This window comes from Staurois parvus, unplaced genomic scaffold (genome assembly GCF_062004578.1).
Source record: "Staurois parvus isolate SC_StPar_1 unplaced genomic scaffold, SC_StPar_1.0 ptg001913l, whole genome shotgun sequence".
NCBI classification, from domain to species: Eukaryota; Metazoa; Chordata; class Amphibia; order Anura; family Ranidae; genus Staurois; species Staurois parvus.
Genome location: NW_028319709.1, coordinates 129676 through 144622, shown reverse-complemented (window position 1 = coordinate 144622; position 14947 = coordinate 129676). Strand labels below are relative to the sequence as shown.

The following is a 14947-nucleotide window of genomic DNA, read 5'->3' as shown; positions in this document are numbered from 1 at the left end:
GTTTTATCGTTCTCTGCAGCTTATTGGGGAATTTAATATTTCCTCTAACTGGATTATATATCCAAAAGACATTTTAAATATCTTTTTACTGGACTGTAAATGTCCCGCTCTGACTTTATGGCGACAATGCGACGGCTCGTAAAACGCACATTTGGGCTGTTTTTTTAGTTGTATTGCTGCGCAGAGGAATGAGAGATGACAGAAAATCATCCCGACTCAAACTATCAACACAACAAAATCGGAATCCGCTCTGTGATCCCATAATAGATACATTGATTATTTATTCCCATGGTTACATAGAGATACATTGATTAGATTCATATCCATGATTACATAAATCTAATCAATGTATCAATATGTAACCATGGATATGAATATAATCATTGATTAATCAATATGTAACCATGGGAACAAATTTAATCGATTATATTCATATCCATAGTTACATATAGATACATTGATTAGATTTGTTCCCATGGTTACATATAGATACATTGATTAGATTTGTTCCCATGGTTACATATAGATACATTGATTAGATTTGTTCCCATGGTTACATATAGATACATTGATTTTATTTTGCTGTTAGTCATACTTTTTATAATCTCCCCATTTATTATATGTAACCATGGGAATACATCTAATCAATGTATCAATATGTAACTATGGATATGAATATAATCAATGATTAAATTTGTTCCCATGGTTACATACAGATACATTGATTAGATTTATTCCCATGGTTACATATAATAAATGTGGAGATTATAAAAAGTATGACTAACAGCAAAATAAAATCAATGTATCTATATATAACTATGGATATGAATATAATCAATGATTAAAAATGTATTCCCATGGTTACATATAGATACATTGATTAGATTTATTCCCATGGTTACATATAGATACATTGATTAGATTTATTCCCATGGTTACATATAATAAATGGGGAGATTATAAAAAGTATGATTGTAACACAGCAAAATAAAATCAATGTATCTCTATATGTAACCATGGGAACAAATTTAATCATTGATTATATTCATATCCATAGTTACATATAGATACGTTGATTAGATTTGTTCCCATGGTTACATATAGATACATTGATTTTATTTTGATGTGTTACAATCATACTTTTTATAATCTCCCCATTTATTATATGTAACCATGGGAATAAATCTAATCAATGTATCTATATGTAACCATGGGAATAAATCTAATCAATGTATCTATATGTAACCATGGGAATAAATCTAATCAATGTATCTATATGTAACCATGGGAATAAATCTAATCAATGTATCTATATGTAACCATGGGAATAAATCTAATCAATGTATCTATATGTAACCATGGGAATAAATCTAATCAATGTATCTATATGTAACCATGGGAATAAATCTAATCAATGTATGTATATGTAACCATGGGAATAAATCTAATCAATGTATCTATATGTAACCATGGGAATAAATCTAATCAATGTATCTGTATGTAACCATGGGAACAAATTTAATCATTGATTATATTCATATCCATAGTTACATATTGATACATTGATTAGATTTGTTCCCATGGTTACATATAGATACACTGATTTTATTTTGCTGTGTGACCATCGTACTTTTTATAATCTCCCCATTTATTATATGTAAATATATTGGTACTTTCTTGTTGCCCTGATGAAGGGGTAGTTTGCCCCCCGAAAAGTGTTGGCTGTTTTATGTGATCTTCCTAATAATTATTAGTAATTTGGACTCTTTCACCATTTGATGCGGCTCTCGTCCTGATGCTTTGAGTCACGTTCTGGACACCCATTGGAAGGTAGCCGTGTTCATGTGATCTTCCTCATTAGAACCAGTAATCTCTTCAATGGATGATATTCTCTTCACTGTTCTGAACCAATAATTGTTGCTGTCCCTGGGACTCTTGGATTTGACCTTCAGAATGGATCCTGGAAGGTCTACGGGAGCATCTAGGCAGGAATGTGGCTTCATTATTATTTTCTATGATCCTCAGCTCCATCTAGTGGCCAGATTGCAGTATTTTCCCGGATCATTTTTTTTTAAATGAATGAATAACATGTGACCCGTAGAGGAAATGGCAGCAGAACATTCGATTTTGCTCACTTACAGTGAATGAATGAATGAATCAGCAGCTATGCAAAGTTTCTATAAAGGCACCGCTACATGTTTTATGGAAAGTCCTTTCCTTTGTTTTTCAGGCCGGCAAGAAGAAAGTTCCATCTGGTCCTTTGCCTAATGGAACGTCTCTGAAGAAGAACTCCGGTCTGAAATCTTCTAGTTCTGTACGTAACGCACAATAATCCATCATTGATAATCGTATTAACAAGAACATCTGATGTGAGGACAGATTGGTGTTCCAATTCTAATGAGTGCCTGGAACACATCCCGGTACCCTGGTGGGACATCTCCCCCCCCCCCCCCCAGTAGGGTTGTACCCTGGTGATACATCCCCCCCCCCGGTAGGGTTTCACCCTGGCGGGACATCCCCCCCCGGTAGGGTTGTACCCTGGTGGGACATCCCCCCCGTAGGGTTGTACCCTGGTGGGACATCCCCCCCCGTAGGGTTGTACCCTGGTGGGACATCCCCCCCCGTAGGGTTGTACCCTGGTGGGACATCCCCCCCCGTAGGGTTGTACCCTGGTGGGACATCCCCCCCCGTAGGGTTGTACCCTAGTGGGACATCCCCCCCCCCCCCGGTAGGGTTGTACCCTAGTGGGACATTTCCCCCCCCCCGGTAGGGTTGTACCCTAGTGGGACATTTCCCCCCCCGGTAGGGTTGTACCCTGGTGGGACATCCCCCCCCCCCCGGTAGGGTTGTACCCTGGTGGGACACCCCCCCCCCCGGTAGGGTTGTACCCTGGTGGGACATCCCCCCCCCGGTAGGGTTGTACCCTGGTGGGACACCCCCCCCCCGGTAGGGTCGTACCCTGGTGGGACATCCCCCCCCCCCGGTAGGGTTGTACCCTGGTGGGACATCCCCCCCCCCCGGTAGGGTCGTACCCTGGTGGGACATCCCCCCCCCCCCGGTAGGGTTGTACCCTGGTGGGACATCCCCCCCCCCCCGTAGGGTTGTACCCTGGTGGGACATCCCCCCCCCCCGTAGGGTTGTACCCTGGTGGGACATCCCCCCCCCCCCGTAGGGTTGTACCCTGGTGGGACATCCCCCCCCCGTAGGGTTGTACCCTGGTGGGACATCCCCCCCCCCCCCCGTAGGGTTGTACCCTGGTGGGACATCCCCCCCCCCCCGTAGGGTTGTACCCTGGTGGGACATCCGCCCTCCGTAGGGTCGTACCCTGGTGGGACATCCCCCCCCCCCCGTAGGGTTGTACCCTGGTGGGACATCCCCCCCCCGTAGGGTTGTACCCTGGTGGGACATCCGTGAAGCGCTCGCCAGACTGTAAATTGTTGTGTACGGAGGAGTCGCTGGTACAAAAGTTCATCTCACTTGAAGGAATTTTCAGATACAGCCAACTCATTTTGGGGGAACAAAGCCTCCCCCCTTCCTCAGGGCTGGCATCTCCTGACAGCACTAAAGGCAGCCCGCTGAATGTCCTCGGTTGTATCTGATGCTCCTAACCATTAAATGTTTCAAAAAGCCCTTCAAGTGAGTTGACTTTTGTACCCAGCACCCCTCGGTGCACATCCAAGAGTCCTCATGCCATGGAAACCATCCTCCAAAATGTGTCTTCCATCTGTTCTGCTCTACTTCAAACTCTGTAACGTAAGCTTCCAGTGATTGGTTGTCTGTAACGTAAGCTTCCAGTGATTGGTTGTTTGGCCTGCTATGTATTTGTCACTAAACTATGCAATGCTGGATGATGGAGCGGCTGATTCATGCCACAAAGTATAGAGCAGACAAACAATAAATCCTATGATCTTAGGAATACTGGAGGGGTGATTGTAAGATGCTCCAAAAACTTAACTGAAACATTTTTGTCCCAGTTCCAACACTTCATACACGTTTCATATCTTCTTGTCCATCTAGGGACACAGGAAGTCGTATACTGTGGGGTTATACTGCCATCTACAGGAGGATTTGACACTGGCAAAGAAATATTTGTAGGCCAGCACAGGATAACATTTTCTACTCCCAGCATGCCTCCGTTGTTTGCTAGTGTCCTAGGAAGATGGACATCTTCAGCTCTGTCGGTCTATTTTTTGCTACTTTTCTCCTTTCCATGTATCAGGTAGACTAATTTCCATGTTTTGGTCTGTTTTGGTGTTCCCTCCATGTTTCTTTCACTAGTGTGAGTATTCATGACCTTCTGGCATCAGGCTTCGTTCCTGTGCTGGTCACCACCTGGTCTAGTCTTCCTACTAGGTGGGGGGTTTGGGCTTATCCAGTACCAGTGTCATGGTCAGGAATCAGTCTTGGAGACCAGTAGCTATAGCAGAGAGAGGCTCCCACCAACCAGCAGGATAGATCTACAGATGATGTGGGCTCACCATGGGATCTAAGCACTAACCGGTATTCACCAGAGCTTCTGATGGCGGAGGTGGGTTTTAATGCGAGTTAATACCAGGTTTCGGTCCTCAGGATTGCCCCACCAGGAGCTGAGCAAGCCTGGGTTCAGAAGCATGTTGGGATCAAACCCAAACAGTCAGTAAACAAGCCAAAGGTCGGTAACAAGGGGTTGCAGGATGGGATCAGGTAGATGTGTAGTTGAGGAACAAGCCAAAGGTCAGCAACGAGTGGGAGTGAAGATAGACAGACAGCAGCAGGAGACGATAGCCAGATATTGGCTGGGGAGACGATAGCCAAATATTGGCTGGGGAGACGAGAGCCAGATATTGGCTGGGGAGACGAGAGCCAGATATTGGCTGGGGAGGCATGGCCTAAATCAAAGTTCATGGGAGGAGCAAAGGGTTCAAGGTTCATGAAAAATGAGGTCAAGGCAGGATCATTCAAGGATTTTTCCAGGGAGCTGTCCAATGTTCCAGATGGCTCAGCAAGAAGAGCCATTGCCAGACACAGCAGAGGTCCCAAGTTTTGGACGTTAGTCCTTGAGTTGCATGGATACTCTGGTTTTTGTTCACAATTGGGCCTATTAGTAGTTTGCTGTTGCCCACCACTTGGTTGAGACATCCAAAATTAGTCCAAAGGTTTAAGACTTCCTGTGTCCCTCAACAGACTGGATAGGATTATTGTACTTGCTGTAAAATCCTTTTCTTGGAGTCCATTGAGGGACACAGGTCCCATTCTTCTGTCCCTTCGTGATCATACTCTTCGTATTGCTTGCTACAAACTCCTCGAGCACCTAGTCTACACCCGCCTATGCTCTCACCTCAACAACAACAACCTCCTCGATCCCCTACAGTTCGGCTTCCATCCCCTACACTCCACCGAAACTGCCTTACTCAAACTCTCCAACGACCTGCTAACCGCCAAAGCTAATGGCCACTATTCAGTGCTCCTACTCCTTGACCTCTCTGCAGCCTTTGACACAGTCCACCACCCCCTCCTCTACAAACTACACTCTCTTGGCCTCAGAGATTCTGCTCTCTCCTGGCTCTCATCCTACCTGTCACAACGCCCTTTCAGCGTTACCTATAATGCTACCACCTCCCCCTCACTCCCCCTCTCTGTTGGGGTCCCTCAAGGCTCCGTCCTCGGGCCCCTTCTCTTCTCCATCTACACCTCCTCCCTTGGCCAACTCATACACTCTCACGGCTTCAACTACCACCTCTAAGCTGACGACACACAAATCTATCTCTCAACCCCCCACCTCACCCCCTCGGTCTCCGCCCCCCACCTCACCCCCTCGGTCTCCGCCCGAATCACACACCTACTGAGCGACATATCAGACTGGATGTCGCTCCACTTCCTTAAACTGAACCTCTCCAAAACCGAGTTTCTTGTTTTCCCCCCAGCCGGACCCGACCCCCCATTGACTTCTCCATCACATCCAACAATGCCACCATCAAACTCGCCCTGCAGGTCAGAGTACTTGGTGTCATTCTGGACTCCAACCTATCCTTCCAGCCCCAAGTCCAATCTTTAACTAACTTGTGCAGACTCCGCCTCCGCAACATGCAGACTCCACCTCCGCAACATGCAGACTCCACCTCCGCAACATCGCCAAAATCTGCATGTTCCTAACCCCAGAAACCACTAAACAGCTCATCCACTCCCTCATCCTATCACGACTCGACTACTGCAACTCCCTCCTCACTGGCCTGCCTCGCCGCTGGCTATCCCCGCTTCAGTCCATCCTGAATACGGCTGCCAGACTCATTCACCTTTCCAACCGCTCCATCTCCGTCACCCCCTCTGCCAATCCCTCCACTCAGTGTCCTCCACCCCTCTCTGCCAATCCCTCCACTGGCCTCCAATCAGTGTCCTCCACCCCCCTCTGCCAATCCCTTCACTGGCTCCACTCAGTGTCCTCCACCCCTCTCTGCCAAACCCTCCACTGGCCTCCACTCAGTGTCCTCCACCCCCCTCTGCCAATCCCTCCACTGGCCTCCATTCAGTGTCCTCCACCCCCCTCTGCCAATCCCTCCACTGGCCTCCACTCCATGTCCTCCACCCCCCTCTGCCTGTCCCTCCACTGGCTTCCGATTGCGCAACGGATCAAATTCAAAATCCTAACACTGACGTACAAAGCCGTCCACCATACTGCCCAGAACTACATCACCGACCTAATATCCAAGTACCACCCAACACGCACACTCCGCTCCTCACAAGACCTCCTTCTCTCTAGTTCCCTGGTCTCCTCCTCCCATGCCCGCCTCCAGGACTTCTCCAGGGTGTCACCCATCCTCTGGAACTCCCTGCCCCAACCCATCAGATTATCACCTACTCTCCTCTCCTTTAGGCGCACCCTGAAAACCCACCTCTTCAGGGAAGCCTACCCCACCCCCTGCTAACTTGCCAACCTCCTCCACTCTTCCTACCACTCCATCCCCCACAGCTATCTCCTCCTGTGCCACCATCCCCTCCCTCCTAGATTGTAAGCTCCAAGGAGCAGGGCCCTCGAACCCCTCATGTTTTGCATTGTATTGGTATTGTTCTGTCACATGTTCTGTCCCCCTTTGTAATGTACAGCGCTGAGCGAACTATTGGCGCTTTATAAATACTGTATAATAATAACTGCTGGGAATAGGAGAGGCAGGCCTACAGATTTTTAAATTTTATTTGCCAGTGTCCCAGCCTCCTGTAGGCGGCATTCTATCCCAACACACGGTATGACTTCCTTGAGTCCCTCAATGGACTCCAAGAGAAGGTAAGGACAAAAATTTATAATTTTATGTTGCTCCTGCAGTTTCCAGTCTAATGGTGTTCTGTGTCCTCACCCGCAGCCTGCCGAAAGAAAAGTATCTCCGCAGCACAAACCTCGCAGGATGCTGGACAGCCAGGAGAACTCCGTGCCTCACAAACCAGCCCCGTCTACCAGCCGCAGTGAGAAACCGTGCCAGGCCACCAGCCAGGGCCAGAGAGTCTCCCCGGGACCTCCGGCCGCCAGCCAGGGCCAGAGAGTCTCCCCGGGACCTCCGGCCGCCAGCCAGGGCCAGAGAGTCTCCCCGGGACCTCCGGCCGCCAGCCAGGGCCAGAAACTCTCCCCGGGACCTCCGGCCACCAGCCAGGGCCAAAAACTATCCCCAGGACCTCCGGCCACCAGCCAGGGCCAAAAACTATCCCCGGGACAGACGGCCGCACCACGGGTCAAGAAAAACTTTCCCTAAAAGTTTTTTTGAAAATGTTTGTTTTTTTTGTGCCAAAAACACTGGGGACTGAGCCCAATAAATAGTGTACACGGGAGATGGTGTCCAATCTCCTCCGCAAAGTGTTATCGACTCTGACAACCGACACCTTAACTGAAGAGAAAACGAGGAGGCCTTTAAAGGTCTCAGAAAAATGGACTACAGCTTGGAGAAATTTCAGGACCAAAAAATCCAATTCTTTTTTATTAAAGGAGACAATACCGGTGTGCCTAAGAAATCACAGGGGGGTGTCTGACTTTTTGGAGGGTTTTCTTTTGAAGTGTAAACTCACCTGCAACTGGGAAGTGCCTGAATGGCTCCTGAATTCTATATTCACTAGTCCACTCTATTATTATATGTAAGTTGTTTTTTGTGTTTTTAGTTTTGTTTTTTTGTTTTTTTCAGTTAGTGGAAGGGAAAATAATTTCTGGTAAATGTACCCTTGAACGTTGGGTTCAAACGGAACAATTAAATCCTCCCCTGGCACATTTTTCCCATGTTGGGGGGGGAAGGTGGCACCCCTTTGCAGACGGGGGTGGCGCGCGGGGGGGTGGCACCCCTTTGCAGACTGATCTATGGTGGCACCCCTTTGCAGACTGATCTATGGATAAATTGAAAAAAAAAGAAATTCCACAAATTCAGTCCCAAGAATGTCACGTTGTCCTGGATTGTGCCGCGCGGTGTCACGTTGTCCTGGATTGGGCCGCGCGGTGTCACGTTGTCCTGGATTGGGCCGCGCGGTGTCACGTTGTCCTGGATTGGGCCGCGCGGTGTCACGTTGTCCTGGATTGGGCCGCGCGGTGTCACGTTGTCCTGGATTGTGCCGCGCGGTGTCACGTTGTCCTGGATTGGGCCGCGCGGTGTCACGTTGTCCTGGATTGGGCCGCGCGGTGTCACATTGTCCTGGTTTGTGCCACGCGGTATTTCATTTTTCTGCTGCTGAAACATTTTATTCTGATTACTAACCGTTTGTAGCAAACGCTTGACCTTCGACCTGCTGCTTGTTACGATCAGTTTTTATGTTACCGTTCCCAGATTTTAATATCTATTAAAGATTTTCAACCTGTGAGATGACGGCTTGTTGGTGTGGAGGGATTGTTAAAGGCATGCAGCAGCGTGGGAACCCTGTGGGTACTACAACCCCCAGCATGTCCAGACTGCGCATATCATGAATGAATCGATCTTCGGAGATCGTGGCAGCTGGAGTTTTATGTGGATTTTTTTTCTGGTCTCCTGAGTCTCCCTATTGGTTATTGAAGCCACTCGTCACAATAAAAGCTCGGGGGTGGGGACATGTTCCATGAGGGTAAAGAGCCTTTCTGTGACTGGGACCCCCCCTCCCCCACTTATACTTAACTGAGTCCCATCATGATCCAGCGCTGTACCTGAGAGCAGCTGCTCTCTCCCTCCTCACAAGGCAGATTGATGGCAGCGGGAACCATTGGCTGTCAGTTCAATTCCGTGATGAGGGAGCAGGGGGTGGAGCCCGAGTCCTGCTGTCTGTGTCTATAGATGCAGACAGCGGGGCTCGGGAGCAAGCCTGCAGGATTGCCCCCATAGGAAGCAGCTTCCTACGTAGGCACTCGGAAAGAGGGAGGAGTCAGAAGCACAGGGGACCCGAAAAGAGGAGGATGGGGGATGCTCTGTGCAAAACCATTACAGGGCAGGTAAGTGTCACATGCGAATAAGGCCAAGTTGTTGGGGTGTTTTGTTTTTTTTTGTGCGTTATATTGTCAGTATTGTCTTGCAAAACGATGGAATCCAAAAAGGATAACAGAAAAAATGTATATATATATATTTTTTTTTAATTTACAGTAAGACTACTTTTCTCATTGTGTTGTTTTTTGTTTTGTTTTGTTTTTTTTTTTTGAAATTGAAAAATGCCTTTTTTTATTTACAAAACCTTTTTTCTTGTTATGCAACACAAAAAAATAAGCAAAACCCATGAAAAAGGGGAAAAAAAACAACAACAGAAAAGTAATAGCCAGGGCCAGATCTAGCCTATATGTGGGGGGGGGGGGGGGGGGTTGCAGTATATAAAGATGTGAAGTCAGGGGCCGTAATGTCAGTGTGACAGGTGCAGGGATCCCTTCGCTCAGTGCGGCTCTGCACCACCAGTCATGATCAGCAAATACCATCTGACAGGCAGAGGTGGTGCAAGAGAAGAGGGAACACTGCTATGTATTGGGCTGTCATGTGATTAGGATGGTTCAATAGAACCTGCACCCCCCCCCCCCCCCCTTATATCACTTGTCCCTGTCAGGGATGACCAGCACGGATTAAAGGTCACACCTTCATCTACATCTGGATTAAATAGTAAATACAATGTAACAATACATAGTCTACAAGTGCCGTTCAGTAAATACAATGTAACAATCAGGTCATTGTACACAGAGGTGCAGCTGTTTAATACAAAGCAATGCTTGGCTGTCATTATGACAGCCAGTAATTATAACTGGGGGGGGGGGATTGGTGGCAGGGGGAGGAGCCTTTTTTTTTTTTATTTTAAATCTTATCTTTTGTATTTAAAATCCCAAAGAAAAAAATAAATGTACTACAAGTCATGATCAGCAAATAATGTCTGACAGGTAGAGGTGGTGCAAGAGAGGAGGGAACACGGCTATGTATTGGGCTGTCATGTGATTAGGATGATTATTCAGAATCTGTGCTCCCTTGTATCAAGGGTCCCTGTCAGTATCCCCCCCCCCTTAGCTCAGGGATCTTTATCAGAGTTCTTCTTTACATCGACCGTCCCCATCACAATGCCCCCTTGCATTGACCGTCCCCATCACAGTGCCCCCTTGCATCGACCGTCCCCATCACAGTGCCCCCTTGCATCGACCGTCCCCATCACAGTGCCCCCTTGCATCGACCGTCCCCATCACAGTGCCCCCTTGCATCGACCGTCCCCATCACAGTGCCCCCTTGCATCGACCGTCCCCATCACAGTGCCCCCTTGCATCGACCGTCCCCATCACAGTGCCCCCTTGCATCGACCGTCCCCATCACAGTGCCCCCTGCATCCAGGGTCCCCATCACAGTGCGCCCCTGCATCGACCGTCCCCATCACAGTGCCCCCTTGCATTGACCGTCCCCATCACAGTGCGCCCCTGCATTGACCGTCCCCATCACAGTGCCCCCTTGCATTGACCGTCCCCATCACAGTGCGCCCCTGCATCGACCGTCCCCATCACAGTGCCCCCTTGCATTGACCGTCCCCATCACAGTGCGCCCCTGCATCGACCGTCCCCATCACAGTGCCCCCTTGCATCGACCGTCCCCATCACAGTGCCCCCTGCATCCAGGGTCCCCATCACAGTGCGCCCCTGCATCGACCGTCCCCATCACAGTGCCCCCTTGCATTGACCGTCCCCATCACAGTGCGCCCCTGCATCGACCGTCCCCATCACAGTGCCCCCTTGCATCGACCGTCCCCATCACAGTGCCCCCTGCATCCAGGGTCCCCATCACAGTGCGCCCCTGCATCGACTGTCCCCATCACAGTGCGCCCCTGCATCCAGGGTCCCCATCACAGTGCGCCCCTGCATCGACCGTCCCCATCACAGTGCGCCCCTGCATCGACCGTCCCCATCACAGTGCCCCCTGCATCCAGGGTCCCCATCACAGTGCCCCCTGCATCCAGGGTCCCCATCACAGTGCGCCCCTGCATCGACCGTCCCCATCACAGTGCGCCCCTGCATCGACCGTCCCCATCACAGTGCCCCCTGCATCGACTGTCCCCATCACAGTGCGCCCCTGCATCCAGGGTCCCCATCACAGTGCGCCCCTGCATCGACCGTCCCCATCACAGTGCCCCCCTGCATCCAGGGTCCCCATCACAGTGCCCCCCTGCATCCAGGGTCCCCATCACAGTGCCCCCTGCATCCAGGGTCCCCATCACAGTGCGCCCCTGCATCCAGGGTCCCCATCACAGTGCGCCCCTGCATCGACTGTCCCCATCACAGTGCCCCCTGCATCCAGGGTCCCCATCACAGTGCCCCCCTGCATCCAGGGTCCCCATCACACAGCCTCATGGATCAGTGAATGCGCTCTTGGAGTGGGCTGTATCCCCCCCCCACAGTTCTCTAACACTCCCCTAGATCTGGGCCTGGCAATGGCTATGGGGGGGGGGGGGGGGGGAGGGAAGGAATTGATTAGGGTTAATAAGGGGTTAAAAAGAAATATGATTTGTTTTCTAAGTTTTTGTGTTTCGGTTTTCGTTTTGTTGTTTTTGTTTGTTTTTGCTTTTGTGGTTTTTTCTTTTTTTTTGTGTGTTTTGGTGTTTTTGTTTGTTTTTTTGGTTGTTACTTGTAAGGTTTCTTTTGCTGTCTAGCACAGATTAACGCTCACACCTCGATCTACATGTGAATGAATAGCAACCACAATGTAACAATACATTGTTACATTGTATTTCCTGAATGACACTTGTAGAGGATCCACAGGTGTCATTGTACAGAGGTGCAGCAACTGCTGTGCAATACAAGGCAATGCCCGCCTGTCATGACAGCCAATAATTATGGGGGAGGGGTGATCAGTGGCAGGAGGAGGAGCTAGATGTAGAAAATGCATCCTAAAATCCCAAAGAGAGACCTGTACAGAGAAATATACGTGGCTGCCATTGTGGACCCTCCTCCGCCCCCCGCTGGTGAGATTTTCTCTCACTTCCTGTCCTTGTGACACCAATACAAGAAATGGAAGGTTCGGTTGTCACCAGGAAGGTGCAGCAAAAATTCTAAACCTTCTAAAATGTTTTGTCTCCATTAAAGATATTTTCATGACTTCCTGTCCTGAGAGGACGTGAGAACAAATCTCCTCAGCAGCTACACAGATGGCGATAAAAGCCAAAGCGCAGTTCTTAATCCCCCTCCTCCGCTCTTTTTCATCTGTGACTCCGTCGGAGAGATTTTTTTTTATCACTTCCTGCCCTGACAGGAAGTGAGGGGAAGTCTCCCCTGTGGGGAAATATGAAACAATTCCTATTTTGATGTTTCATTGATGGCGCCCTTTTCTCACGGGATCAGATTTGACGTCTTGCCAGCAGCAAAGGTCACATTTTACATTTTAGGATTGTTTGGCGACGTTCTATTTATCCGCATCTCCCGCCCCTTCGTCTAAATGAAGATGATTTTAGTTCTTTTTTCATATTTTTTTTATTTTTTTTTTCCTCCCGCAATTTAAGAGCCGCCGTTGAAGCCAGCGAAGACATATGGCGTTTTTCCGCGGCAGGACCATCAATCTCGCCGTGACGTTCCTTATTTTAAACTACTTTGTATTCAGGACTTCCGCAATTATAATAAATGAGTTCATTTAAACTTCAAATCAATCAGTAATTTCACCAGAGGAAAAAAATGTAAGTACCAATTAAGGATGAAGAAGTGATCTCTATTGTCTAATACAATATTAATGCCGCGTGATTGGGAGGGGGGGAGGGGAGGGGGGGGCTGCAGCTGCGGCTACATCGCCTTACCTGGAGCCGCTGCTAAATAAGATGTGATTTCTGTGACGGGGACAATCGCTGCATCAACAATGTTCATCTCGGGGCGGAAATCAGCTCAAGAAAATTCACAGCCTAAGGATATGTGCCAAGGTAGAGATCTGGGGCTGTCATCCCCATCCTTCAGTGGTGGTGACTCAATGACCGGGGACAGGCATGGCATCCTGCAGGGTTCAGGGGTGCGCTACGTACAGAGGGCAGGGTTCAGGGGTTTGCTATGTGCAGGTTTCAGGGGTGCGCTATGTACAGAGTGCAGGGTTCAGGGGTGTACTACAGAGTGCAGGGTTCAGGGGTGCGCTATGTACCGAGTGCAGGGTTCAGGGGTGTACTACAGAGTGCAGGGTTCAGGGGTGCGCTATGTACCGAGTGCAGTTCCAGGGGTGCCCTATGTACAGAATACAGAGTTCAGGGGCGTGCTGTGTGCAGTTGCAGGGGTGCGCTATGTACAGAATGCAGGGTTCAGGGGTTCGCTATGTGCAGAGTGCAGGGTTCAGGGGTTCACTATGTACAGAGTGCAGGATTCAGGGGTTCGCTATGTACAGAATGCAGGGTTCAGGGGTTCGCCATGTACAGAGTGCAAGGTTCAGGGGTGCGCCATGTGCAGAGTGCAGGGAACAGGGGTTCGCCATGTGCAGAGTGCAGGGTTCAGGGGTTCGCCATGTGCAGAGTGCAGGGTTCAGGGGTTCGCCATGTGCAGAGTGCAGGGTTCAGGGGTTCGCTATGTGCAGAGTGCAGGGTTCAGGGGTTCGCTATGTACAGAGTGCAGGGTTCAGGGGTTCACTATGTACAGAGTGCAGGGTTCAGGGGTTCGCTATGTGCAGGGTTCAGGGGTTCGCTATGTACAGAATGCAGGGATCAGGGGTCCGCCATGTACAGAGTGCAGGGTTCAGGGGTTCGCCATGTACAGAGTGCAAGGTTCAGGGGTGCGCCATGTGCAGAGTGCAGGGTTCAGGGGTTCGCCATGTGCAGAGTGCAGGGTTCAGGGGTGCGCCATGTGCAGAGTGCAGGGTTCAGGGGTTCGCTATGTGCAGAGTGCAGGGTTCAGGGGTTCGCTATGTGCAGAGTGCAGGGTTCAGGGGTTCGCTATGTGCAGAGTGCAGGGTTCAGGGGTTCGCTATGTACAGAGTGCAGGGTTCAGGGGTTCGCTATGTACAGAGTGCAGGGTTCAGGGGTTCGCTATGTACAGAGTGCAGGGTTCAGGGGTTCGCTATGTACAGAGTGCAGGGTTCAGGGGTGCGCCATGTACAGAGTGCAGGGAACAGGGGTGCGCCATGTGCAGAGTGCAGGGTTCAGGGGTGCGCCATGTGCAGATTGCAGGGTTCAGGGGTTCGCTATGTGCAGAGTGCAGGGTTCAGGGGTTTGCTATGTACAGAGTGCAGGGTTCAGGGGTTCGCCATGTGCAGAGTGCAAGGTTCAGGGGTGCGCCATGTGCAGGGTTCAGGGGTTCGCCATGTACAGAGTGCAGGGTTCAGGGGTTCGCCATGTGCAGAGTGCAAGGTTCAGGGGTGCGCCATGTGCAGAGTGCAGGGTTCAGGGGTTCGCCATGTGCAGAGTGCAGGGTTCAGGGGTGCGCCATGTGCAGAGTGCAGGGTTCAGGGGTGCGCCATGTGCAGAGTGCAGGGTTCAGGGGTGCGCCATGTGCAGAGTGCAGGGTTCAGGGGTTCGCCATGTGCAGAGTGCAGGGTTCAGGGGTTCGCCATGTGCAGGGTTCAGGGGT

The 14947-nt window shown here is 49.9% G+C and overlaps 1 pseudogene across 1 annotated transcript; it reads left to right on the top strand.

Moving 5' to 3' along the window:
• Positions 1 to 2166: 2166 nt before the first annotated feature.
• LOC149433822 (uncharacterized) lies at positions 2167 to 8805 on the top strand (annotated as a pseudogene). The gene is made up of 2 exons (XR_016308842.1): positions 2167 to 2314; positions 7335 to 8805. The product of XR_016308842.1 is annotated as an uncharacterized LOC149433822 (transcript).
• Positions 8806 to 14947: the final 6142 nt, after the last annotated feature.